Source organism: Mustelus asterias, chromosome 17 (assembly GCF_964213995.1).
Source record: "Mustelus asterias chromosome 17, sMusAst1.hap1.1, whole genome shotgun sequence".
Taxonomy (NCBI): Eukaryota; Metazoa; Chordata; class Chondrichthyes; order Carcharhiniformes; family Triakidae; genus Mustelus; species Mustelus asterias.
In genome coordinates, this window is record NC_135817.1 from 12,434,455 (window position 1) to 12,460,540 (window position 26,086).

A 26,086-nucleotide genomic window follows, 5' to 3' on the forward strand; every position below is an offset into this window, starting at 1 on the left:
TCGTAATTCAATCCCACCACTCCCTCAATCATTTGGATAGCTGTCTTTTCATTTCAATAGCTGCAGTATCCTTTGTGTAACTGTGGGGACCCAAAGGTGTACACAGTGACTTATGAAGTGGCATGACTACCTCGCTATTTCAGCTCCATTTTGACCTTTAATACATTCCATCAGCTGACTTGATGTATTCACTGCCACTGAGCATTGTTGCAGTCGTTTCAATTTATTGTTGGTCAGAACCATCAGATTTCCCTCATTTTTTAATGGGCATTGCAGCCAAGGACAGCATTCATTGTCCTTCCAATTATAAAACTGAGTGGCTTGCTGTGGATCTGAAATACATTATAGGCCAGACCAGGTAAACAAACAAGATTTCCTTTCTTTAATGAAAATAAGGAATATAAAAGGATGCAGGAAAATGGGATGACATTTTGTCTAAAGAACTGACACAAGCACAGATTTAATGGGCCAAGTATCGTCCTCTTCTGCAATTTCAGTGAAGCTATCTGGGCACGAGTGAACCAGATGAGTTTTTACAACCTGATCGCTATGATTTATACCAGGTTGATCTCATTTATTGAATTTAAATTCCCGATTTCCACGGTGGGGTTTGGACTTGTGGCTGGATCTTTTATTCAGGGTTACTAGTCCAGTAACATCCACAATACTGCTCGTTCTCATAGAATCCCTACAGTGCAGAAGGAGGCCATTCATTTCATCGAGTCTGCACCAACCATAATCCCACCCAGGCCCTATTCCCATAACCCCACATATTTACTCCGCTAATCCCCCTGACGCTAAGGGGCAATTTAGCATGGCCAATCAACGTAACCCGCACATCTTTGGACTGTGAGGGGAAACTGGAGCACCCGGAGGAAACCCACGCAGACACGAGGAGAACATGCAAACTCCACACACAGTGTCCCGAGGCCGGAATTGAATCTGGGTCTCTGGCGCTGTGAGGCAGCAGTGCTAACGACTGTGCCACTGTGCTGTTCTCTCTGTGCCAGCCCAGACCAGCACATGAAGGACTTGGTATTGTTCCAAACTGAACTTCATCAACTCAATTTACAAGTCTATTTCAATATATGCACACATTTCTCATTGTGAGTTCCCAGCTTATCAATGCGGGGCTGTTGTGTACTGGAATATTACATGGGGTATCTATTGGGATCAGTAAGAAATGAGATGTGGCTTCAGAGTGGGAGCAGAACGGTGAGGTGGTCACAGGTTAACTCAGTATTTCAATGTATCAGCAACTCTGGTCACGAGTTGTGTATCTTTTCAATGTGGTTACCTGGATAGATCAGGAAGCTTGTTTTGTACTGCCATCACCCCAAGAAACTTCAGGGCAGTTAGCACAAGAGAGTGGTCACAATTACAGTCGCTGATGCTCAGTGTTGCTGATAGTGAACAAACAGCAATTTAATGAACATTTTTAAACTAGGAATCAGATCCCATCAAATTTATACCTTGCATTTCCCATTCATTGAGGATATATCATGTACTGAGATCAGTTTGAGATATTTGACATGCCCCTATTGAAAAACTTTATATCTCTGTGCATTCCTTCTTTGCAAAGCTATGTTTCCTACTGTCTTTTGTATCAGTTTTGGAGCAACTTTTTATACTGCATTGTAATTACACTTTTCTGCTGTAATCTTAGTGTCTCTGAACTCTGCAGTAGAGGATTTCCTATACTCCCACCAATTCTCCTTTTCCCATCTTATCCAACCTTACTGACATGCCAATACACCTACTCCTTTTTTCCCACCTAGCTTCTCTTTAAATGGATCTTTGCTAACCACATCAAATTCTCCATGTTGCAAGTCTATATTCTCACCACATTCTGGGTGAAAATGATTCTTTTGAATTTCCTGTTGGATTTATCACAATTATCTCATCACTATGGACCACTCCCTGACTCCCCTCCCCTCCCCTCTCTCATTATTCGATCCCTACCCTTTCAAACCCCTTCATCATTCAAAGAACTGCATCAGGTCACATCCCAGCCTTGATATACAAAGAACAATACAGCACAGGAACAGGCCCTTCGACCCTCCAAGCCCGTGCCGCTCCCTGGTCCAAACTAGACCATTCTTTTGTATCCCTCCATTCCCACTCCGTTCATGTGGCTATCTAGATAAGTCTTAAACGTTCCCAGTGTGTCCGCCTCCACCACCTTGCCTGACAGCGCATTCCAGGCCCCCACCACCCTCTGTGTAAAATATGTCCTTCTGATATCTGTGTTAAACTTCCCCCCCTTCACCTTGAACCTATGACCCCTTGTGAACGTCACCACCGACCTGGGGAAAAGCTTCCCACCGTTCACCCTATCTATGCCTTTCATAATTTTATACACCTCTATTAAGTCTCCCCTCATCCTCCGTCTTTCCAGGGAGAACAACCCCAGTTTACCCAATCTCTCCTCATAACTAAGCCCCTCCATACCAGGCAACATCCTGGTAAACCTCCTCTGTACTCTCTCCAAAGCCTCCACGTCCTTCTGGTAGTGTGGCGACCAGAACTGGACGCAGTATTCCAAATGCGGCCGAACCAACGTTCTATACATCTGCAACATCAGACCCCAACTTTTATACTCTATGCCCCGTCCTATAAAGGCAAGCATGCCGTATGCCTTCTTCACCACCTTCTCCACCTGTGACGTCACCTTTAAGGATCTGTGGACTTGCACACCCAGGTCCCTCTGCGTATCTACACCCTTTATGGTTCTGCCATTTATCGTATAGCTCCTCCCTACATTATTTCTACCAAAATGCATCACTTCGCATTTATCAGGATTGAACTCCATCTGCCATTTCTTTGCCCAAATTTCCAGCCTATCTATATCCTTCTGTAGCTTCTGACATTGCTAGATATTTCTAGAGTCTTCTCTTAGACTAGCCCAATAGTTGTTTCACTAAGTTGTTACTTAGCTATAAATGAGAATATAATTTTGAAGTATCATATAAAAATGACAAAGTGTGGCATAATCCACAGGGGCCGAGTTCTGGTCTAAATTAGCCGCGATGATGAATATCTGTAACATCTGTCATAATACATTGCTCAACAGAATTTAGTCCTGAGGCTCAATGAGGACACACAGCTAAAACAACAGGCTCCTTTCATCTCCTCCAAATCCTCAGGACTATTACAATGCTTCAAACAAGGACAGCCCTTCATACCCAACTACATTATCTTTGGGAGAAGGGAGAAGGGAAAAAATTACACCCAACAGGTCAAGGAAGCAATGCCACAATCTGTTTTCAATCATACTGATTTCTTCACTCTGCCAGTACAGTTGCACAGTAAGAAGTCTAACAACACCAGGTTAAAGTCCAACAGGTTTTCACCTTAAAAAAAAACCTTAAAGAGAAAACCTGTTGGACTTTAACCTGGTGTTGTTAGACTTCTTACTGTGTTTACCCCAGTCCAACGCCGGCATCTCCACATCAATACAGTTGCATACAGCATACAATTATTTCTACAGAGTCCCAACACAAAAAGGATCACTAGGATTACTTCAACCACATGCAATGTGAGATGAGTGAGGGATGCCGACTGTGGGAAATCAACGGAAGCTCATTTAGATTTGGAGTTTAGAAAGAAAAGCTGGACAGATAATGAAACAAAATTTGACACTGGGTCACATGAGGAGGTATTAGAGCAGATGAAGAAAGCTTGGTCAAAGCTGCAGGTTTTAAGAATTACCTCATTGAAGGAAAGAGGGGGAAGAGGAGTGCAGGGAGGGCATTCCAGAAGTTAAGGCCTAGGCAGCTGAAGGCAAAGCCAACATTACCGGAGCAACTAAGATCAGAAATGTGGAAAGGCCAAATTTGGAGGAGCGCAAATAACTTGGTGGATTGTAGGGTTGCATAACGTTCCAGAGGTAAAGAGGGGTGAAACTATGGAGGGATTTGAAAACAAAAATGAGAATTTAAAAGTTGAGGCGTTATTTAATTAATGCAGGTTTCGGAAAAGAGGATCCATTCATTAGGCAATGTGCAACTCAGTTTGCACATTTCATGAAATGGTTTATTTTAGTATCTGAAAAACACACAAGTGTTTCTGCTCCTGCAGAATACAACATTCAATTTGAATCATAGAATGGTAACAGCACAAGAGGTCATTCACCTGACACATCGGTGCTAGCTCTCCAAAAGAGTAATTAATACAGTGCTAAATCCCTCGGCCTTCTCCCCATAACCCTGCACATTCTTCCTTTTCAGATGAAAATCCAATTCCCTCTTAAAATGCCTCAACTGAATCCACCTCCAGCACACACTCAGGCTGTGCATTTGGAGTTATACTCAGAACAATTAAATAATTACAGCTATAATATCAATCAGATGTACAAATTTAATAATGCACAACTCCCCCATGTCAAATTCACATGGTGGGAGTCACAGTTAATGCCAAAATGAAATGTCTGAATTTTTCTTTCAATCATTTGATTTAACGTCTCTAGCAATAAAATGTCACCCTGAAGCCACTGGTGGAGTTATTTTCCTCTGTGCAGTCACACAGTGGACCCTGGGCAAAGATCCAAGCCTTCAAATTACAGAAATGTTAGCAAACGGAAATAGAGACGGTCTAATTTGAGAGACTAGAGTATTAAATCCAATGAAATTTCTATCCAAGGGGTCACTTAGGGTCACACTCAACAAGTAATTGAACAATCACTCTCCTTAATACAGCCGCCATTTTATTCTCACAACAGGAACTGTGTCTGAGCCGCACACATTCATGATAGAGTGAGATTTAGTGAACATCATTCTCAGCAAACAAATCATCATTTGCAAAGAATGCAACTTAAATAGTACTGACAGGGTCGAGTGAGGTGGGGGAAGGGAGGGGGGGTGCGGGGCTACTCACCAGATGTAAATGATGTTTTAAAACATGACAACATGGCTTTAGTTGTGGCTCTCGTTGTAGGACTCTCGTTTCTGAGGCGGTTGTGGGCTCAAGTCCCACTCCTGGGAGCTGAACATAATTCTCGGGCTCTCACTCCCAGTGAGGGAGCTCCACACTGTCAAAGGCACTGCCTTTCAGGTGAGACATTAAACTGAGACCATGTCCACCCAAGTAAATTATCCTGTGACACTATTCAAAGAGCAGCAGGAGTGATCTCCTCAGTGTCCTGGCCAATATTTATCTCCCACACACGACTAAAACAGATTCATGACCAAGCTGTGTGGAGCAGCTTGTTGTAAGCAAATTGGCTGCTGTCTTTCCTACATTATAGTGCCTTCAAAAGTACTTCATTGGCTGTAAAGAATACCCTGAGGTCATGGAAAGACACTGTAAGCCTCTTTTCTTTTGAAAAGCAAAGTGAAATTGAAGTCTGAATGTAGTTAAAGATTTTAAAATTAAATCTTCCATGGTGATCTGCTGTTTCAACCACGCTCAAACTGTACAATGTTACTTTCCTTAATTAGATATATGGTTGAAAAATACTGTTTTTTTAAAGCAGTAAGTTGCAAAAGACCAAGATAATTTTGAAATCACACATCTATATAGAATCGTAAAATGTCTACAGCACAGAAAGAGGCCCATGATGTCTTTGCTGACTGAAAAACGGGCCACTCAGCCTAATCTCACTTCCCAGCATCTGGTCCGTAACTCTGCAGGTTACGGTGCTTGAGGTGAATATCCAGACACCTTTTAAATGAGGTGAGGGTGTCTGCCTTGACTACCCTTTCAGGCAGAGAGTTCCAGATCCTCACAACCCTCTGGGTGAAAAAGAAAAATCCTCATCTCCCCTCTAAACATTCTGCCAATCATTTTAAACCTATACCCTCGAGTCACTGGCCTTGTGCTGAGGAAAACAGGACCTTCCCTTCCACTCACAATTTTGTACATCTCAATCAAATCTCCCCTCAGCCTTCTCCTTTCCAAGGAGAACAACTCCAGCTTATCCAATCTTTCTTTCCTCATAGCTGCAATTTTCCTGTCCCGGCAACATCCGCATAAATCTCTTTAAAATACATTAAATTTATATAAATGACTTGGATGAAGGGATTGATAGCGTCCCTGATGGTTGCTGAATTTGCCGATGACACAAAGATAGGTAAGAAAGTAAGTTGTGAAGAGGACATAAGAACCATAGAATCCCAATCTGGCCTATCAAATTTGCACCGACTCTCCAAAAGAGCAACCCACCCAGGCCCTCTCCACCGTCCTATCCCTATAACCCCATGCATTTATCATGGAATTTCACCTACCTGCACATCTTTGGACATGGGAGGAAACTGGAGCACCCAGAGACACCCCACACAGACACGGGGAGAACGTGCAAACTCCGCACAGGCAGTCACCCAAGACCAGAGTCAAACCTGGGTCCCTGGCGCTGTGAGGCAGCAGTGCTAACCACTGCACCACCCCATAGGAGACTACAAAAGGATACAGATAAGTTAGGTAAGTGGGCAAAGATCTAAATGCAGACGTCTGTCACAAAGCCTGTATAGAAAACAATGAAAATGACTCCTTGCCATTGCATTAAAACCCAAAACAGCTGACACACATGATCAACTTTAACCAGTAGTTGTGACTGAAATAAAGTGCACCTGATCCAATGCTTGCAAATATTAAGCAGCAGCAACCATTATTACTAGCTTATCAACTACCTCACGGTGCTCTCAACCTGAAATCAGAGGCTGGATCATCTATGAATCTGAGCTTCTCACTGGCGCTAATTACAATCTATACACAACTGAAAATTTAAATGCCCCTCAGTGGGTTTTACAAAGAGACACTGAGGGAAGCAGGATGACAAGTACACAGGAAATGGAATCTTCAGGGGGGTGAGTGGGGGAGAAATGATTATAACCATGTTGAATGCAATTTCATAATTGATCTCATCATTCATCATAGATATTTTTGAAACACATCCCATTGACACTGCTCTCTGGAAAGGAAGGATATGCAGTTATAGAGAGAAGGTGGCAGAATAGTACTAGGTGAGTTGCTCATTCGGAGAGCTGGTGCAGTTACAATGGGTTGAATGGTTTCCTTCTGCAATGTAATAAATCTGCAACCATGTAGTTTTCAATACTTCCTAAAGAATGACACAGAAGTGAGGATAACCTCATTTGAAAACTCAGAACAGCTCTCACTGGGATCAGTTTCTATCATCTCCTTCCATGTATCTAAATCAACAATGTCTGCATACGGATCTAGGTGTGAACAATGATGGAGTTCTTCAAAGAACACGCAAACTCCAGTTCCAGCTTTCAGTCGTGGCTGATGTGTCAGGAATGAAAGGCCAGAATTGAAAAACTTGTCCTAGACATCCACTCAGCTACCTCACAAACTGATGGATGGGAAGGAGCTAAAGCAGCACTCACTAATGGTGCAAGCATTACAGACTGATCATCATAAACCATGCAATCTGCTGTCTTCCCACTTCATCAGTTCCTCTGATCTTCAATATTCCTGGAATCAAGCTTAACTTAACCGTCAGGAATAGTATCTCATCTCCCTCCTGAACACACAACTGCAGACCCTCAGCTGTCTGTATAATACACCACCCTGTCCATCCATTTATGTTCTAACAACTCCATTTTCTACACAAATTTAACACTAAAGAACATTACACAAACTTTGCAGTGGTGTCATCAGAAATAAATGAATAATAGATACATGGTGAGATGAAGTAAGGTAGGAGGAGGCTCATGTGGAATATAAACACAGGTACAGAGCCTGTTTCTGTGCGGGAGAGGTATATTTAACACTAAGGAAAAGCAATCTGAAATTGTATAAACACTAAAATGCAAGGACAGACCTCCATTTCATATGAATATGTGAAGTAGGAAAAGACGACCACTTGGCCCCTTAATCCAGCCCCACTATTAATCATGGCTATGTTTGTGTTTCAAATTCCACATTCATGTCCCTAAACTCTTCCTATTTCAGCGTAACCTTGTCCAATGTGGATATCTAATTTCCATTTTGAAGTCACTATTCCCTTATTGTCTCTCAAAGTTTAATTGAGACAATCTTCACGCAGTCATCAGTTTTCCCCTCTTCCCAGCTTGCTAAACTCTCTAAATTGCTATTGAACATATCACCAGAGGGTTTGTGGAAGTCTGTGCATATAACGTCCACTGATCCCTCCTCAGGAAGACATTGTCTTACTTGCACCATACGAGCTCTGACAAATAGCCGCCATCCAAACCATTCAGCGGTTGACACTGATGGGTCTGCTGAGGATTGCCGACACTCACATTCTCACTTCCCATTTCCAAGCATTCGCACTTGCTGTTTCTACCCCAACTCGAGCCTCTTCTTCACATATTACACAATCTGCCCAGGTCCAAGCCACATCCTTAAATCAGACCATCTCACAGCAAGCAACATCTGCTTAAGCACGTGGTCCTGGTTATCTCAGAGTCCACCAGCTTACTGCCTGCCACTCTGCCCAAGATGAAACACTTTGTCTCACAGCAGTTCCACTGTTGATCAGCATTTAATAGGCTGGCAGGTGTTAACCAATCAGGATACTTTATACTGATATACAGCAGGAAGCATGTGACGTGTGAGCGTACAATTCACCAAGTACAAATAGCCTCCGATAAAATTTGTCAGAGGCTGATCCACAGAAGAGTATTTCTGCTGTCACCATCGTTTTTCCATTTTAAGTAGTTCCCATTCAGCGACACTGCAGCAGCAATTTCTGTCAGCAGCAAATTTAGCAACCGTACGTTTGGTCCTTTCATTCATCTCACTGGTACAAATCGCAAATAGTTGAAGCCCCAGCACTGATCCGTGTGGCACTTCAGTTATCACTTCTTGCCAAACCAAAAATGACCCATTTATGCACACTCTGTATTCTGTTAGCTAACCAATCCTCCATCTGTGCTATGCCTCTTGAAAATCTTAAGTACACCACCTCCGCAGGTTCCCCTTACCCACATGCGTATTACTTACTCAAAGAACTCCAATAAATTAGTCAAACATGATTTCCCTTTCACAACTCCATGTAGATTCTGCACGATTGCACTGAGATTTTCTAAGTGTCCTGCTATAACCCCCAACTTAGCCTGATTCCAGCAATTTTCTTACGAGATATTAAGCTAGCTGGCTTTCTGTCTGCCTCCTTTCTAGAATAGAAGAGTCACATTTGCTATTTTCCAATCTGATGGGACCTTTCCAGAATGTAGGGAATGTTGGAAAAGTTAAACCAATGCATCTATTATCTCAGCAGCCACTTCTTTTCAGATCCTAGGACCTGGGGACTTGCTAGCCTTTAGTTCTAAGAAGTTTCTAAATACCCTTTCCCTGGTGATTGTCATCCTCCTTTCCACCTCCTGATTCACAATTATTTCTGGAATGTCACTTCTGCCTCTAAGGTGAAGACAAAATATCTGTTGAATTCATCCCCCCTTTCCTTATTTTCCATCATTAATTCCCCATTCTTACTCTCTAGCGGACCAATACTCACCTGAGTTACACTTTTCCCCTTTAAATACCTGCAGAAACTTTGTTTTTATATTTCTAGATAGTTTTCTCTCCTACTCCCACATTATTAATGGCTTAGTCATTTTTGCTGCTCATTATTTTAGAAACATAGGAACAAGAAGCAGGAGTAGGCCATTCGGCCCTTCGAGCCTGTTCCATCATTCATTTTGACCATGGATGATCATCGAATTCAATATCCTGATCCTCCCTTGCCCCCCATATCCCTTTAGCTCCAAGAGCTATATCTAATTTCTTCTTGAAATCAGACAACATTTTGGCCTCAACTATATTTGGTGGTAGTGAATTCCACACATTCACCACCCTCTGGGTGAAGAAATTTCTCTTCACCTCAGTTCTAAAAAGTTTACCCCCTTATCCTCAAACTATGACCCCAGTTCTGGACTCCCCCACCATTGGGAACATTCTTTCTGAATCTACCCTGTTAGAATTTTATAAGTTTCTACGTTATAAGTTTTAACTCCAGTGAATATAATCCTAATCGACTTAGTTTCTCCTCATATGACAGACCTGCCATCCCAGGAATCAGCCTGGTAAACCTTCGCTGTACTCTCTCTATAGCAAGGACATCGTTCCTCAGATAAGGACAGCAAAACTGCACACAATACTCCAGGTGTGGCCTCACCAACGCCCTATACAATTGCAGTAAAACATCCCTATCCTTATACTCAAATCCTCTCGCTATGAAGGCCAACATACCATTTGCCGCCTTTATTGCTTGCTGTACCTGCGCGCTTACTTTCAGCGACTGATGCACGTGGACTCCAAGATCTCGTTGAGTATCCACCTCTCTCAATTTCTACCCATTCAAGTAATAATCTTCCTATTATTGCTACCAAAGTGGATAACCTCACATTTATCCACATTATACTGCATCTGCGATGCACATGCCCACACACTCAGCCTGTCCAAATTATGCTGAAGCATCTCTGCATCCTTCTCACAGCTCACCCTCCCACTCAACTTTGTATCATCTGCAAATTTGGAGATAATACATTCAGTTCCCTCTTCCAAATCATTAATATATAATGTGAACAATTGGGGTCCTAGCACAGATCCCTGCGGAACCCCACTCGTTACTGCCAATCAGAAAAAAGACTCATTTATGCCATATTCTGTCTAATACTCTGACCTACCATCCATCTTTGCAGAATTATACACCAAGTTTAAAACACCATTCTTAGGTCCATTCCCCTCTCCCTGAAACCAAATGTGAAGTTCAATTATACGATGCTCACTGCTATCGAGAGGCAACTTCACTCAGAGGTCATTCATTAATCCTGTCTTATTGCACATTATCAAATCTAGTATAAATGTCACAAATAGGTTTACATTAACACTAAAGTTACTGTGAAAATCCCCTAGTCGCCACACTCTGGCACCAGTGAGGGAGAATTTAGCATGGCCAATGCACCTAACCAGCATGTCTTTCGGATTGTGGGAGGAAACCCACACAGGGAGAACGTGCCGACTCAGACAGACAGTGACCCAAGCTGGGAATTGAACCTGGGCCCCGGCGCTGTAAGGCAGCAGTGCTAACCACTGTACCTGCTCTCTGGTTGGTGCTGGAACTTGCTGCTCTAATAAACTGTCACAAAAACACTCCACAAACTCATCATCCAGCTACCTTTGTCAAACTGATTCTCCCAATCTATCTGTAGGTTGAAATAACCCATGATTATCACCATGTCTTTCTCACAATCCCCCTTCAAGTCTTCCTGTATACTTCATTCTAGAGTGTGGTTATTGTTTAATAAGACCATAAGAAATAGGAACAGGAGTAGACCATTTGGCCCCTCAAGCCTGTTCCATTATTCAACAGGATCATGGCTGATCCGACATTCTTCATGTCCACTTTCCTGCCCTTTCCCTGTAACCCTTGATTCCCTTACTGATCAAAAATCGATCTATCTCAGCCTTTAAATATACACAAGGACTCTGCTCTCACAGCTCTCTGTGGCAAGAAGTTCCAAAGACTCTCAACCCTCAGAGAAGAAATTCTTCCTCATCTCAAGTCTTAAATTTGCACCCTTTTATACTGAGACCATGCCCTCCTGTCCTAGATTCTCCCATGAGGAGAAAACATTATCTCAGCATTTACTCTGTCAAGCCCCTTAAAAATCCTATATGTTTCAATGAGACCACCACTCATTCTTCTAAATTCCAATGAGTAGAGTCCCAACCTGTTTAACCTTTATTCAGAAGACAATCCCGCTGTGGAGATCATCCTAGTGAAGCTTCTCTGAACTGCTACCGGTGAAATAATATCTTTCCTTAAATAAGGAGACCAAAAGTGCTCACAGTACACAAACCTATAAACCATTCCCCACAAGTGACTTATGTTTTTACACAGAGGGTGGTGGGGGCCTGGAATGCGCTGCCAGGCAAGGTGGTGGAGGCGGTCACACTGGGAACGTTTAAGACTTATCTAGACAGCCATATGAACGGAGTGGGAATGGAGGGATACAAAAGAATGGTCTAGTTTGGACCAGGGAGCGGCACGGGCTTGGAGGGCTGAAGGGCCTGTTCCTGTGCTGTATTGTTCTTTACTATTTCTCATTTCCATCAAAACTGTTTCTATGTCTTGCTCTCCAGAACTAAGGTAGGTTCTCAATTGTACCAATGTCATCCTTAATTAACAGAGCTACCCCTCCGCCTTTCACTAGTCTCCTGTCCTTCCTAAATGTCACATACCCTTCAATATTCAGGAGACAGTCTTTGTCATCTTACAGTGGGAGAATCACTGGTATGAACACTGTCAAAGTTAAAGCAAATTTCACCCCCCCGAAGCTTCAAAGCAAGTAAAATTTATTCCCAATAGTGAATCTATGTAAACAGTATAAAAGGATGAAACCACAGATCATAATTAATAATTACACTGCATCGCTGTCAGCAATGACACTGCCACTGAACAACATGTATAAAAAAGCACTGGCAGCACGTTATTAAAATACTGAGATGAAAATAGAGGGCTTGTGACATTAGTGTACCTTTAAGGAAGGTTTTTTAAAAAATCCTGATCTCTGGAGCTCTCACAGCTTCAGTGTTTCTCATTGCCGCCGAGCTGTCTACCAGGTGTCTTTTTATTGCTCCTTAAGTGGCTTAAATGGGGGCCTCAGGTACTTTCTGAGATTAGTTTTATGACCCTGCATTGTTAGGAGGAAAACTGGTTGGCAGGTCAGGTGACAGGAGCTCTTTCATTTTCAGTTCTGAGCTGCAGGTTGATTTTTAGAAGGGACAGCAAGCTGAAAAGAAGTGTTTTTTTCTCTCTCCCCCTGTTTATTTGGAAATTCTGTTGGCTATCTGAAAATAAGGTCTTGCCTTTCTGAAGAGGAGAATCTGCTGTTGGTGGCTTGACCAGAGTCTCTCCCTAGGGTTCTGGGAAGCTGTTCTGAGTATATCAACAGAGCTGCAGCATTCATCCAAAGGATTCAATTCCAGTATCACGTGAGCATTAGACTTTGCTACGTTGAACTTTTTAAAAGGGTTTTGTCTATGGAAGGTTTTGGTTTGATTGGAACATCTTAGATATATTTGTTAAAGGTTATACATTATCCTGGTTGTTTTGTTTTTGTTTGTAATTGATAAAAGTTATTGCTAATTTTCTTTCCAAACATGTTAACAATATTCTTAAACCTTTTTTTCATAGAATCATAGAAACCCTACAGTGCAGAAAGAAGCCATTTGGCCCATCAACTCTGCACCAACCACAATCCCACCCAGGCCCTACCCCCATATCCCTACATATTTACCCTCTAATCCCTCTAATCTACGCATCTCAGGACACAAAGGGGCAATTTTAGCATGGCCAATCAACCTAACCTGCACATCTTTGGACTGTGGGAGGAAACCGGAGCACCCGGAGGGAACCCACGCAGACACGAGGAGAATGTACAAACTCCACACAGACAGTGACCCAAGCCAGGAATCGAACCCAGGTCCCTGAAGCTGTGAAGCAGCAGTGCTAACCACTGTGCTACCGTGCCGCCCCTTTTGACGAAAGCTCCCTAGTGGGTCATTTGAATCATACCTGAAATGAAACATTTCATGCTTATCCTAGCTAAATTCAAGATGCAAAACTTATGATCCAGGTGGGCTCCATAAAACACTTTGGAGTTTTTGACCTGAACCATAACAGGCTGCAAACTCAGTGAAAAACCTAGAATAACAGTCAGTCCCATTCTCCCACTCTATAATCTGCAAATTTATTTCCTTTGCATGCTGGTCCAATCTCCTTTTCAAATTATTGATTTTCTCCACTTGCACCAGCTTCATTGGCAGTGGGTTCCAGGTGATAACCACTCATTGTGTAAAAAAAAGCTCTCCTTTACAGCTCCCGGTCTCTCTCTCACAAAACCTTCAATCTGTGTCCCCCTATCCTCATTAGAACAGCTAATGGGGACAGATTTTTCTTTGTCTATCTTAACGATACCTGTCATCATGTTGTCCTCTATCAAATTTCCCCTCAAACTCTTTTGCTCCAAGGAGAACAACTCCAGCTTCTCCAATCAGTCTTTCCATATGCTTTGCTAACACCCTCAATTCATTCTGCCCCCTTCAAAGATCAATGTACTTGAAACCCCAGAGCCTCCAATCCTACACAGGCTTTACAGCTACAACATTTTTTCCATACTACCTCTCCCCTCCCCCTTCTGTCAAAATGCATCACCTCACGCTCCTCGGTATTAAATTCTGCCACTTGTCTGCCCATTTTGTGAGCTGATCTACAACCTACTGCAGTAATTCCCCACTTTAAGTTGCCACATTTTTAACATCAGGCAGTTAATGGGGCTGATATTTGATATTGGGAGTTTCATTTTAACATTGTTTCACGCAGGGTCCGATGTCAGGCTGTGGGGCCAGATTGGCACCGTTTTGGAGCAGCCTCTCCCATTTGCCGACCCTCCTGCATGCGGCTTGCCTCGACAACTCGATGCTGCTCTAGCTCCAAAGCAGCTCTTCTTGCCGCTCGCTCTTCTTCTCCCAACCCTCACTCACAGCAAGGGTCCAAGAAAAGAAAGCAGCATATGGGAGAGACAGAAGGCTCTATGGCAAGTGGGAAGGCTCGTAGAAAGAGCCAACGTATTTATTTTATATTTTTGAATTAATTTTAAAAGTTACTTCATTTATTAATATAGGGACATGGCAATGCAAAGTATTTCAAAGTATACAGTTTAATAATTTCTTTTTTCTGATGAGAAAGGCTATAATGGGAAAATCTGATTCACTTAAAGTTGCACTCTTTAGGAATGCTACATTAGCAATTGTATAATTGATTGGTATTGCGTCACTGATTGTCACACCTCCATTTTTGATATCATCAATAAATTTTGATGATCCAAACATGACCCTTGGGGAAACGCCACTGTCCACCATCCGCCTGTCTGAAGAATAACCATCTATCACAACTTGCTGTTTTGTACCCTTGATCTATTTTTAAATATCCAAACTGACATTAACCCTCCTATTCCACGACCCTCAGTTTTGTTAACAAGTCTTGTATATCATACTCTGTCAAAAGCTTTCTTAAAACCCATATAGACAACCTCCATTGCATTCTCCTCATTAACTTTAGCAGTTACTTCATCAAAAAATTCAATTTGAATAGTCAAACACGATCTGCCTTTTACAAATCTCTGCTGTCTCACATCAATTAACACAAACCTTTCCAAATCTCTGTTGATCCTTCGTCCTGATTATTTTAAAAACCTTATCCACCATTGATGTTAAAGTGACCAGCCTGTTGTTGTTAGGATTGTCCTGACACTCTTTTCTTGATTAAGAGTGTCATGTTTACCACTCTCCAATCCTCTGGCACCTCCCCTGTATCTGGGGAAGATTGGAATCCTGCCTCTCAATTTTCATCTCATCTATTACCCCTACCATCTCTGCTTCCAAGAATATTTCGTCAGCATCCTGTTCTTTTGTAAACATCAATACAACGTTCTCATTAAGTATTGCAGCCTTGTCCTGTGCCCCTAAGCATATATCACACTCTGTGTTCCTAATAGAGAAGGTGGACGCCGTGGAGGGATTGACTACGGAGTCTCTGTGGGTGGAGGTTAGGAACAGGAAGGGGTCGGTAACGTTGCTGGGTGTTTTCTATAGGCCGCCCAATAGTAACAGAGATGTTGAGGAGCAGATGGGGAAACAGATCCTGGAGAGATGTAGGAATAACAGAGTTGTCGTGATGGGAGATTTTAATTTCCCAAACATAGATTGGAATATCCCTAGGGCTAGGGGTTTGGATGGAGAGGAGTTTGTTAGGTGTGTCCAGGAGAGTTTCCTGACACAGTATGTGGATAAGCCTACTAGAGGAGAGGCTGTACTTGATCTGGTGCTGGCTAATGAACCTGGACAGGTGGAGGATCTCTCGGTGGGTGAGCATCTTGGGGATAGCGATCATAATTCTATCTCCTTCACGATAGCATTGGCAAGAGATAGGATCAGGCAGGCTAGGAAAGTGTTTCTCTGGAGTAAAGGGAAATACAGTGTCATCAGGGAGGAAATTAGACGGGTAAATTGGAAGGAGGCATTCTTGGGGAAAAGTACCGAAGGAAAGTGGAGGATTTTCAAGGAATGTTTGTCTGGAGCTCTGCATGACAACGTTCCGATGAGACAGGGGGGTGTTGGTAGGGTACGGGAACCGTGGTGCACGAAGGTTGTGATGAACCTGGTGAATAAGAAAAGAGAGGCGTACAGAAGGTTCAGAGAGCTAGGAGGTGTTAAGGATTTAGAGGAGTATACGGGATGTAGGAAGGAGCTTTAGAAGGAAATTAGGAGAGCGAGAAGGGGTCATGAGAAGGCCTTGGCGGGTAAGATTAAGGAGAATCCCAAGGCTTTCTACAAATATGTCAAGAGTAAAAGGATGAGATGTGAAGGCATAGGACCCTTAAAAGGTGAAGGGGGAAAAGTTTGTGCGGAACCGTTAGAAATGGCGGAGCTGCTTAATGAATACTTTACCTCGGTATTCACGGTGGAAAGGGATCTGGGTGGTTGTACTGCTGGTTTGCGGTGGACAGAAAGGATCGAGCATGTGGACATAAAGAAAGAGGATGTGTTGGAACTATTGAATGGCATCAAGGTTGGTAAGTCGCCGGGACCGGATGGGATGTACCCCAGGTTACTGTGGGAGGCGAGGGAGGAGATTGCGGAGCCTTTGGCGATGATCTTTGCATCGTCGATGGAGACGGGAGAGGTTCCAGAGGATTGGAGGATTGCAGATGTGGTCCCTATATTCAAGAAAGGGAACAGGGACAGCCCGGGAAATTACCGACCGGTGAGTCTAACCTCAGTGGTTGGTAAGTTGATGGAGAGGATCCTGAGAGACAGGATTTATGATCATCTAGAGAAGTTTAGTATGATCAAAAGTAGTCAGCACGGCTTTGTCAAGGGCAGGTCGTGCCTTACGAGCCTGGTTGAGTTCTTTGAAAATGTGACCAAACACATTGACGAAGGAAGAGCGGTGGATGTGGTCTATATGGACTTCAGCAAGGCGTTCGATAAGGTCCCCCATGCAAGACTTCTTGAGAAAGTGAGAGGGCATGGGATCCAAGGGGCTGTTGCCTTGTGGATCCAGAACTGGCTTGCCTGCAGAAGGCAGAGAGTGGCTGTGGAGGGGTCTTTCTCTGCATGGAGGTCAGTGACCAGTGGAGTGCCCCAGGGATCTGTTCTGGGACCCTTGCTGTTTGTCATTTTCATAAATGACCTGGATGAGGAAGTGGAGGGATGGGTTGGTAAGTTTGCTGACGACACCAAGGTAGGTGGTGTTGTGGATAGTTTGGAGGGATGTCAGAAGTTGCAGCGAGACATAGATAGAATGCAAGACTGGGCGGAGAAGTGGCAGATGGACTTCAACCCGGATAAGTGTGTGGTGATCCATTTTGGCAGATCCAATGGGATGAAGCAGCAGTATAATATGAAGGGTACCATTCTTAGCAGTGTAGAGGATCAGAAGGACCTTGGGGTCCGGGTCCATAGGACTCTTAAATCGGCCTCGCAGGTGGAGGATGCGGTCAAGAAGGCGTACTGGCCTTCATTAATCGAGGGATTGAGTTTAGGAGTCGGGAGATAATGCTGCAGCTTTATAGGACCCTGGTTAGACCCCACTTGGAGTACTGCGCGCAGTTCTGGTCACCTCATTACAGGAAAGATGTTGAAGCCATTGAAAGGGTGCAGAGGAGATTTACAAGGATGTTGCCTGGATTGGGGGGCATGCCTTATGAGGATAGGTTGAGGGAGCTTGGTCTCTTCTCCCTGGAGAGACGAAGGATGAGAGGTGACCTGATAGAGGTTTACAAGATGTTGAGAGGTCTGGATAGGGTAGACTCTCAGAGGCTATTTCCAAGGGCTGAAATGGTTGCTACGAGAGGACACAGGTTTAAGGTGCTGGGGGGTAGGTACAGAGGAGATGTCAGGGGTAAGTTTTTCACTCAGAGGGTGGTGGGTGAGTGGAATCGGCTGACGTCGGTGGTGGTGGAAGCAAACTCGTTGGGGTCTTTTAAGAGACTTCTGGATGAGTACATGGGATTTAATGGGATTGAGGGCTATAGATAGGCCTAGAGGTGGGGATGTGATCGGCGCAACTTGTGGGCCGAAGGGCCTGTTTGTGCTGTGGCTTTCTATGTTCTAACCCACTGCACTTCTAACTACCAACTTGATTTCCCATGCCAGTAGGAGATTTTTGGGTTCCCATTTTTGTTCACTGCCATTCTGTTCTCACTTTCGCTCTTTGCCCACTTTATTTTCCTCTTCGCCTCACCCCTCTTGCTGTATTAGAACTGATTTGTGCAGGAATAATTCACCTGACGTGCATCAAAACCCTCCTTTTCTGTTTCATCATGCTCTCTATCTTCATCATCATCCAAGGAGCCCTGGCTTTGGTTCCTTTACCTTTCCCTTTTGTTGAAATGTACCTAGTCTGTACCAAAAACATCTTCTCCTTAAACATCACCCATATTTTCCTTTGTTCCATTTTACTCTGGTTGATCCCCTTTCAATTTAAACTTTAGATTGTTCCTGGCTCTCCTCCATTACTAATCTAAACTTCATATGATGATCACTCTTACCCAAATCCGCCCCCACAGGCATTCAGTCCACTTGGTCTACCTCATTTCTCAGCATCAGATTCAGCAATGCTTCTTTGTTAGTTGGACCGGGGACAAACTGATCAAAGACGTTCTCTTCATCAGATTTCAGAAATTCTTGTCCCTTCTTACCCTTCACTCTAACGTCCTCACAAACAATTTGGGAGTAATTAAAGTTCCTCAGTTTCACCACTCAATATTTGTTGCACAGTTCTGTGATTGCCCTGAAAATGTGTTCCTCTATCTCTCATTACTCGGGACAACCACACCCCTAGAAGTGTGGTTTTACCCTTTTTGCTTTGTAACTCTGACCAAGTGGATTTGTCCTTGGTCCCTCAAGTGCATCATCTTTTCCCAACATTACAAAGTCTTCCCTAATCAGTACTACGTCCCCATCTCTCTTGTATCCTTCCATATATTTTCTGAACACTTTATATCTTTCTCTTAAATACTCAATCCTCACCATTTTCCAGCCACATTTCCATTATTGAAATTTCCTCCCACAGTCCAAAGATGTGCGGGTTAGGTTGATTGGCCATGCTAAATTTGCCCTTAGTGTCCTGAGATGCATAGGTTAGAGGGATTAGTGGGTAAATATGTAGGGATATGGGGTCCCTGGGTGAGATTGTGGCCAGTGCAGACTCGATGGGCCGAATGGCCTCTTTCTGTGCTGTAGGGTTTCTATGATTATTGCGTCTCCCAAAGGACACTTTACAACATTAATAACCCCGTATCATTACACAATCGCCAAAATTGCCTAGTCGATACCTCAGCGTTTATTTCTACAAAACTGTCTCAAATATCTTTCCATAAATTTGGTTTGCTCAGTCCATATGAAGATTAAAGTGTCCCATAATTATCACATTACTCTGTTGCATACTTCATTCAACTCTATGATTACACTTATGGGCCCTAGAAATTCTCTCCCAGTGTTTTCTGTTCTGTTCTGTGGTGTTGCTCCATCCACACTGATTCTATAGATTCTCACTATTGCCTTGATGTCAGAGCTGACCGCCCTCCTTTTTCTCTTTGCCTGTCTTTTCTAAAACTCAAGCACCTGGGAATATTTACTTCCCAACCTCAGTAACCCGACAAACACATCCCTGCAATTAGCCAGATCAAATCCATTTAACTCTATTTCATTGAAGAATCATAGAATCCCTACAGTGCAGCAGGAGGCCGTTTGGCCCATCGAGCTTGCACTGACAACAATCCCACATACCTACCCTGCTAGCCCCTTGACACTAAGGGGCAATTTATGCCACTGTTTCTGCAAAATGATCCAAATGTTATCACAGACTTGTTACCTTTTTACTACTTTTCTCTGAGATGCCCTCAGTCACTACTGGTCCGCTACCCTGCCTCTCTCGTCCCTAACACAACCTCACTCCTACTGTCTGACCTGTCATACCTTTTTCACAATATACATTAACGATTTGGAGGAAGGAACTGAAGGCACTGTTGCTAAGTTTGCAGATGATACAAAGATATGTAGAGGGACAGGTAGTATTGAGGAAGCAGGGGGGGCTGCAGAAGGACTTGGACAGGTTAGGAGAGTGGGCAAAGAAGTGGCAGATGGAATACAATGTGGAAAAGTGTGAGGTTATGAACTTTGGAAGGAGGAATGGAGGCATAGACTGTTTTCTAAATGGGAATGTGCTTAGGAAATCAGATACGCAAAGGGACTTGGGAGTCATTGTTCAGGATTCTCTTAAGGTTAACTTGCAGGTTCAGTCGGCAGTTAGGAAGGCAAATGCAATGTTAGCATTCATGTCCAGAGGGCTAGAATACAAGAGCAGGCTGTGTAAGGTTCTGGTCAGACCCCGTTTGGAGTATTGTGAACAGTTTTGGGCCCCATATCGAAGGAAAGATGTGCTGGCCTTGGAAAGGGTCCAGAGGAGGTTCACAGAAATGATCCGTGGAATGAAGAGCTTGTTGTATGAGGAACGGTTGAGGACTCTGGGTCTGTACTCGTTGGGGTTGAGAAGGATGAGGGGGGATCTTATTGAAATTTACAGGATACTGCGAACCCTGGATAGAGCGGACATGGAGAGGATGTTTCCACTAGTAGGAAAAACTAAAACCAGAGGGTACAACCTCAGACTAAAGGGACGATTCTTTAAAACAGAGATGAGGAGGAATTTCTTCAGCCAGCAAGTGGTGAATCTGTGGAACTCTTTGCCGCAGAAGGCTGTGGAGACCAGATCATTGGGTGTCTTTAAGACAGAGATAGATCGTTTTTTAATTAATAAGGGGATCGGGGTTATGGGGAAAAGGCAGGAGAATGGGGAAAAGGCAGGAGAATGGGGAAAAGGCAGGAGAATGGGGAAAAGGCAGGAGAATGGGGAAAAGGCAGGAGAATGGGGAAAAGGCAGGAGAATGGGGAAAAGGCAGGAGAATGGGGAAAAGGCAGGAGAATGGGGAAAAGGCAGGAGAATGGGGAAAAGGCAGGAGAATGGGGAAAAGGCAGGAGAATGGGGAAAAGGCAGGAGAATGGGGAAAAGGCAGGAGAATAGGGATGAGAAAAATATCAGCCATGATTGAATGGCAGAGCAGACTCGATGGGCCGAGTGGCCTAATTCTGCTCCGATGTCTTATGGTCTGTCTGCCAGCACCGTCTCCCCAATGTCACGGTCTCCAGACTCCCCCATGTCTGTTTTCCATTTACATTCGTCACTAACTGTGTATCAATCTGACCCTCATCTTTTTGGGGATGTTGCCCCACTCCATCCACTTGAGTATCCATGTCCGTCTGCCTCTCCCCCCCTCTGTAATTCCCCAGGTCTCTTACCATCTCCCCCTTCCACCACTCCCTCACCCCCCCCCAACACACCCCTTCCACCAGCCCCTCCTACCCCATCTCCTACCACCCCGCCCCCTCCTCCTACCCCCCCACCTCTCCTCCCCCCTCATCGCCGCCTCCCACTCCCCCCCCCGCCGCCACCCCCACTCCCCTCCCCCCCCGCCACCCCCACTCCCCCCCCGCCACCCCCACTCCCCCCCCGCCACCCCCACTCCCCCCCCCCGCCGCCACCCCCACTCCCCCCCCCCCGCCGCCACCCCCACTCCCCCCCCCCGCCGCCACCCCCACTCCCCCCCCGCCGCCACCCCCACTCCCCCCCCCCGCTGCCACCCCCACTCCCCCCCCCCGCCGCCACCCCCACTCCCCCCCCCCGCCGCCACCCCCACTCCCCCCCCCCGCCGCCACCCCCACTCCCCCCCCCCCGCCACCACCACTCCCCCCCCCCCACTCCCCACCCTCCCGCCGCCACCCCCACTCCCCCTCCACTCCCCCCCCACTCCCCCCCCCGCCACCACCACTCCCCCCCCCCCCACTCCCCACCCTCCCGCCGCCACCCCCACTCCCCCTCCACTCCCCCCCCACTCCCCCCCCCACCCCCACTCCCCCCCCCACTCCCCCCCCACCCCCACTCCCCCCCCACCCCCACTCCCCCCCCACCCCCACTTCCGCCACCCCCACTCCCCCCCCCCCACTCCCCCCCCCGCCCCCACCCCACTCCCCCCCCCCCACTCCCCCCCCCGCCCCCACCCCCACTACCCCCCGCCGCCACCCCCACTCCCCCCCCGCCGCCCCGCCCCACTCTCCCCCCCCGCCGCCACCCCCACTCCCCCCCGCCGCCACCCCCACTCCCCCCCCGCCGCCCCCCCCACTCCCCCCGCCGCCACCCCCACTCCCCCCCGCCGCCACCCCCACTCCCCCCCCGCCGCCCCCCCACTCCCCCCCCGCCGCCCCCCCCACCCCCACTCCCACTCCCCCCCCCCCCCACTCCCACTCCCCCCCCCACCCCCCCCCACTCCCCCCCCCACCCCCCCCCACCCCCACTGCCCCCCCCACTCCCCCCCACCCCCACTGCCCCCCCCCAACCCCCACTGCCCCCCCCACTCCCCCCCCCCAACCCCCACTCCCCCCCTCCGCCGCCACCCCCACTCCCCCCCCGGCCGCCACCCCCACTCCCCCCCCCGGCCGCCACCCCCACTCCCCCCCCGGCCGCCACCCCCACTCCCCCCCCCCCCCCCGCCACCCCCCCCCCGCCACCCCCCCCCACTGCCCCCCCCGCCACCCCCCCCACTCCCCCCCCCGCCACCCCCCCCACTCCCCCCACTCCCCCCCCGCCACCCCCCCACTCCCCCCCCCGCCACCCCCCCACTCCCCCCCCCCGCCACCCCCCCACTCCCCCCCCCCGCCACCCCCCCCACTCCCCCCCCGCCACCCCCCCCCCGCCACCCCCCCCACTCCCCCCCCCGCCACCCCCCCCACTCCCACCCCCACCACCACCCCCACTCCCCCCCCCACCACCCCCACTCCCGCCCCCCACCCACCACCCCCACTCCCCCCACCAGCCCCACTCCCCCCCCCACCAGCCCCACTCCCCCCCCCCACCAGCCCCACTCCCCCCCCCAACAGCCCCACTCCCCCCCCCAACAGCCCCACTCCCCCCCCCACAAGCCCCACTCCCCCCCCCACCAGCCCCTCTCCCCCCCACCACCCCCACTCCCCCCCCCCCGCCACCACCCCCACACCCCCCCCCGCCACCACCCCCACACCCCCCCAGCCACCACCCCCACTCCCCCCCCCGCCACCACCCCCACTCCACCGCCACCACCCCCACTCCCCCCCCCGCCACCACCCCCACTCCGCCCCCCGCCACCACCCCCCACTCCCCCCCCGCCCCCGCCACCACCCCCACTCCCCCCCCCCGCCGCCGCCCCCACCCCCACTCCCCCCCCGCCGCCACCCCCACTCCGCCGCCACCCCCACTCCCCCCCCGCCATCCCCACTCCCCCCCCGCCACCCCCACTCCGCCCCCCCGCCACCACCCCCACTCCCCCCCCCCCGCCACCACCCCCACTCCCCCCTCGCCCCCACCCCCACTCCCCCCTCGCCCCCGCCACCACCCCCACTCCCCCCCCGCCGCCGCCCCCACCCCCACTCCCCCCCCCGCCGCCACCCCCACTCCCCCCCCGCCATCCCCACTCCCCCCCGCCACCCCCACTCCCCCCCCGCCACCCCCACTCCCCCCCCGCCACCCCCACTCCCCCCCCCGCCGCCACCCCCACTCCCCCCCGCCGCCACCCCCACTCCCCCCCCGCCGCCACCCCCACTCCCCCCCCGCCGCCACCCCCACTCCCCCCCCGCCGCCACCCCCACTCCCCCCCCGCCGCCACCCCCACTCCCCCCCCCGCCGCCACCCCCACTCCCCCCCCGCCGCCACCCCCACTACCCCCCCCCGCCGCCACCCCCACTCCCCCCCCGCCGCCACCCCCACTCCCCCCCCCGCCGCCACCCCCACTCCCCCCCCCGCCGCCACCCCCACTCCCCCCCCCGCCGCCACCCCCACTCCCCCCCCGCCACCCCCACTCCCCCCCCCGCCGCCACCCCCACTCCCCCCCCCCCCGCCACCCCCACTCCCCCCCCCCCCCCCACCCCCACTCCCCCCCGCCGCCACCCCCACTCCCCCCCCGCCGCCACCCCCACTCCCCCCCCGCCGCCACCCCCACTCCCCCGCCGCCGCCACCCCCACTCCCCCCCCCCGCCGCCACCCCCACTCCCCCCCCCGCCGCCACCCCCACTCCCCCCCCGCCGCCACCCCCACTCCTCCCCCCGCCGCCACCCCCACTCCCCCCCCGCCTCCCCCACTCCCCCCCCGCCACCACCCCCACTCCCCCCCCGCCACCACCCCCACTCCCCCCCCGCCACCACCCCCACTCCCCCCCCCGCCACCACCCCCACTCCCCCCCCCGCCACCACCCCCACTCCCCCCCCCGCCACCACCCCCACTCCCCCCCCCGCCACCACCCCCACTCCCCCCCCCGCCACCACCCCCACCCGCCACCACCCCCACTCCTCCCCCCCGCCACCACTCCCCCCCCGCCACCACTCCCCCCCGCCACCGCCACCACTCCCCCCCCCCGCCACCACCCCCACTCCCCCCCCCCGCCACCAACACCACTCCCCCCCCCGCCACCACCCCCCACTCCCCCCCCCGCCACCACCCCCACTCCCCCCCCGCCACCACCCCCACTCCCCCCCCGCCACCACCCCCACTCCCCCCCCCGCCACCACCCCCACTCCCCCCCCCCGCCACCACCCCCACTCCCCCACCCGCCACCACCCCCACTCCCCCCCCCGCCACCACCCCCACTCCCCCACCCGCCACCACCCCCACTCCCCCCCCGCCACCACCCCCACTCCCCCCCCGCCCCCGCCACCTCCCCCACTCCCCCCCGCCACCACCCCCACTCCCCCCCCGCCCCCACCCCACCCCCACTCCCCCCCACCCCCACCCCCACTCCCCCCCCCGCAGCCGCCACCCCCACTCCCCCCGCCGCCACCCCCACTCCCCCCCCCGCCACTCCCACTCCCCCCCCGCCACCCCCACTCCCCCCCCCGCCACCCCCACTCCCCCCCCGCCACCCCCACTCCCCCCCCGCCACCCCCACTCTCCCCCCCGCCACCCCCACTCCCCCCCCGCCACCCCCACTCCCCCCCCGCCACCCCCACTCCCCCCCCCGCCACCCCCACTCCCCCCCCCGCCACCCCCACTCCCCCCCCGCCACCCCCACTCCCCCCCCGCCACCCCCACTCCCCCCCCGCCACCCCCACTCCCCCCCCGCCACCCCCACTCCCCCCCCCGCCACCCCCACTCTCCCCCCCGCCACCCCCACTCCCCCCCCCGCCACCCCCACTCCCCCCCGCCACCCCCACTCCCCCCCCGCCACCCCCACTCCCCCCCCCGCCACCCCCACTCTCCCCCCCGCCACCCCCACTCCCCCCCCCTGCCACCCCCACCACCCCCCCCGCCACCCCCACTCCCCCCCCGCCACCCCCACTCCCCCCCCCGCCACCCCCACTCCCCCCCCCCGCCGCCACCCCCACTCCCCCCCCGCCGCCACCCCCACTCCCCCCCCCCGCCGCCACCCCCACTCCCCCCCCCGCCGCCACCCCCACTCCCCCCCCGCCGCCACCCCCACTCCCCCCCCCGCCGCCACCCCCACTCCCCCCCCCGCCGCCACCCCCACTCCCCCCCCCGCCGCCACCCCCACTCCCCCCCCCGCCGCCACCCCCACTCCCCCCCCCGCCGCCACCCCCACTCCCCCCCCCGCCGCCACCCCCACTCCCCCCCCGCCGCCACCCCCACTCCCCCCGCCGCCACCCCCACTCCCCCCCCCGCCGCCACCCCCACTCCCCCCCCCGCCGCCACCCCCACTCCCCCCCCCGCCACCACCCCCACTCCCCCCCCCGCCATCCCCCCCCGCCACCCCCACCCCGCCACCACCCCCACTCACCCCCCGCCACCACCCCCACTCACCCCCCCGCCACCACCCCCACTCCCCCTGCCGCCACCACCCCCACCCGCCACCACCCCCACTCCCCCCCCCGCCACCACCCCCACTCCCCCCCCCGCCACCACCCCCACTCCTCCCCCCCGCCACCACCACCACTCCCCCCCCCGCCACCACCCCCACTCCCCCCCGCCACCAACCCCACTCCCCCCCCACCG

General features: G+C 51.0%; 1 protein-coding gene across 3 annotated transcripts in view; it reads right to left on the bottom strand.

The window, feature by feature from the left end:
- akap11 (A kinase (PRKA) anchor protein 11) overlaps positions 1-26,086 on the bottom strand; it is a 92,254-nt gene that overhangs the window by 65,661 nt on the left and 507 nt on the right. Inside the window, exon 1 of one of the 3 annotated variants that reach the window (XM_078232296.1) lies at positions 20,661-20,678. The exons of the other annotated variants lie outside the window; for them this stretch is intronic. The gene's annotated coding sequence lies outside the window, so the exon portion shown is untranslated. Of the gene's footprint in view, positions 1-20,660; positions 20,679-26,086 lie in introns of those variants that run through there. 3 annotated transcript variants of the gene reach the window in all.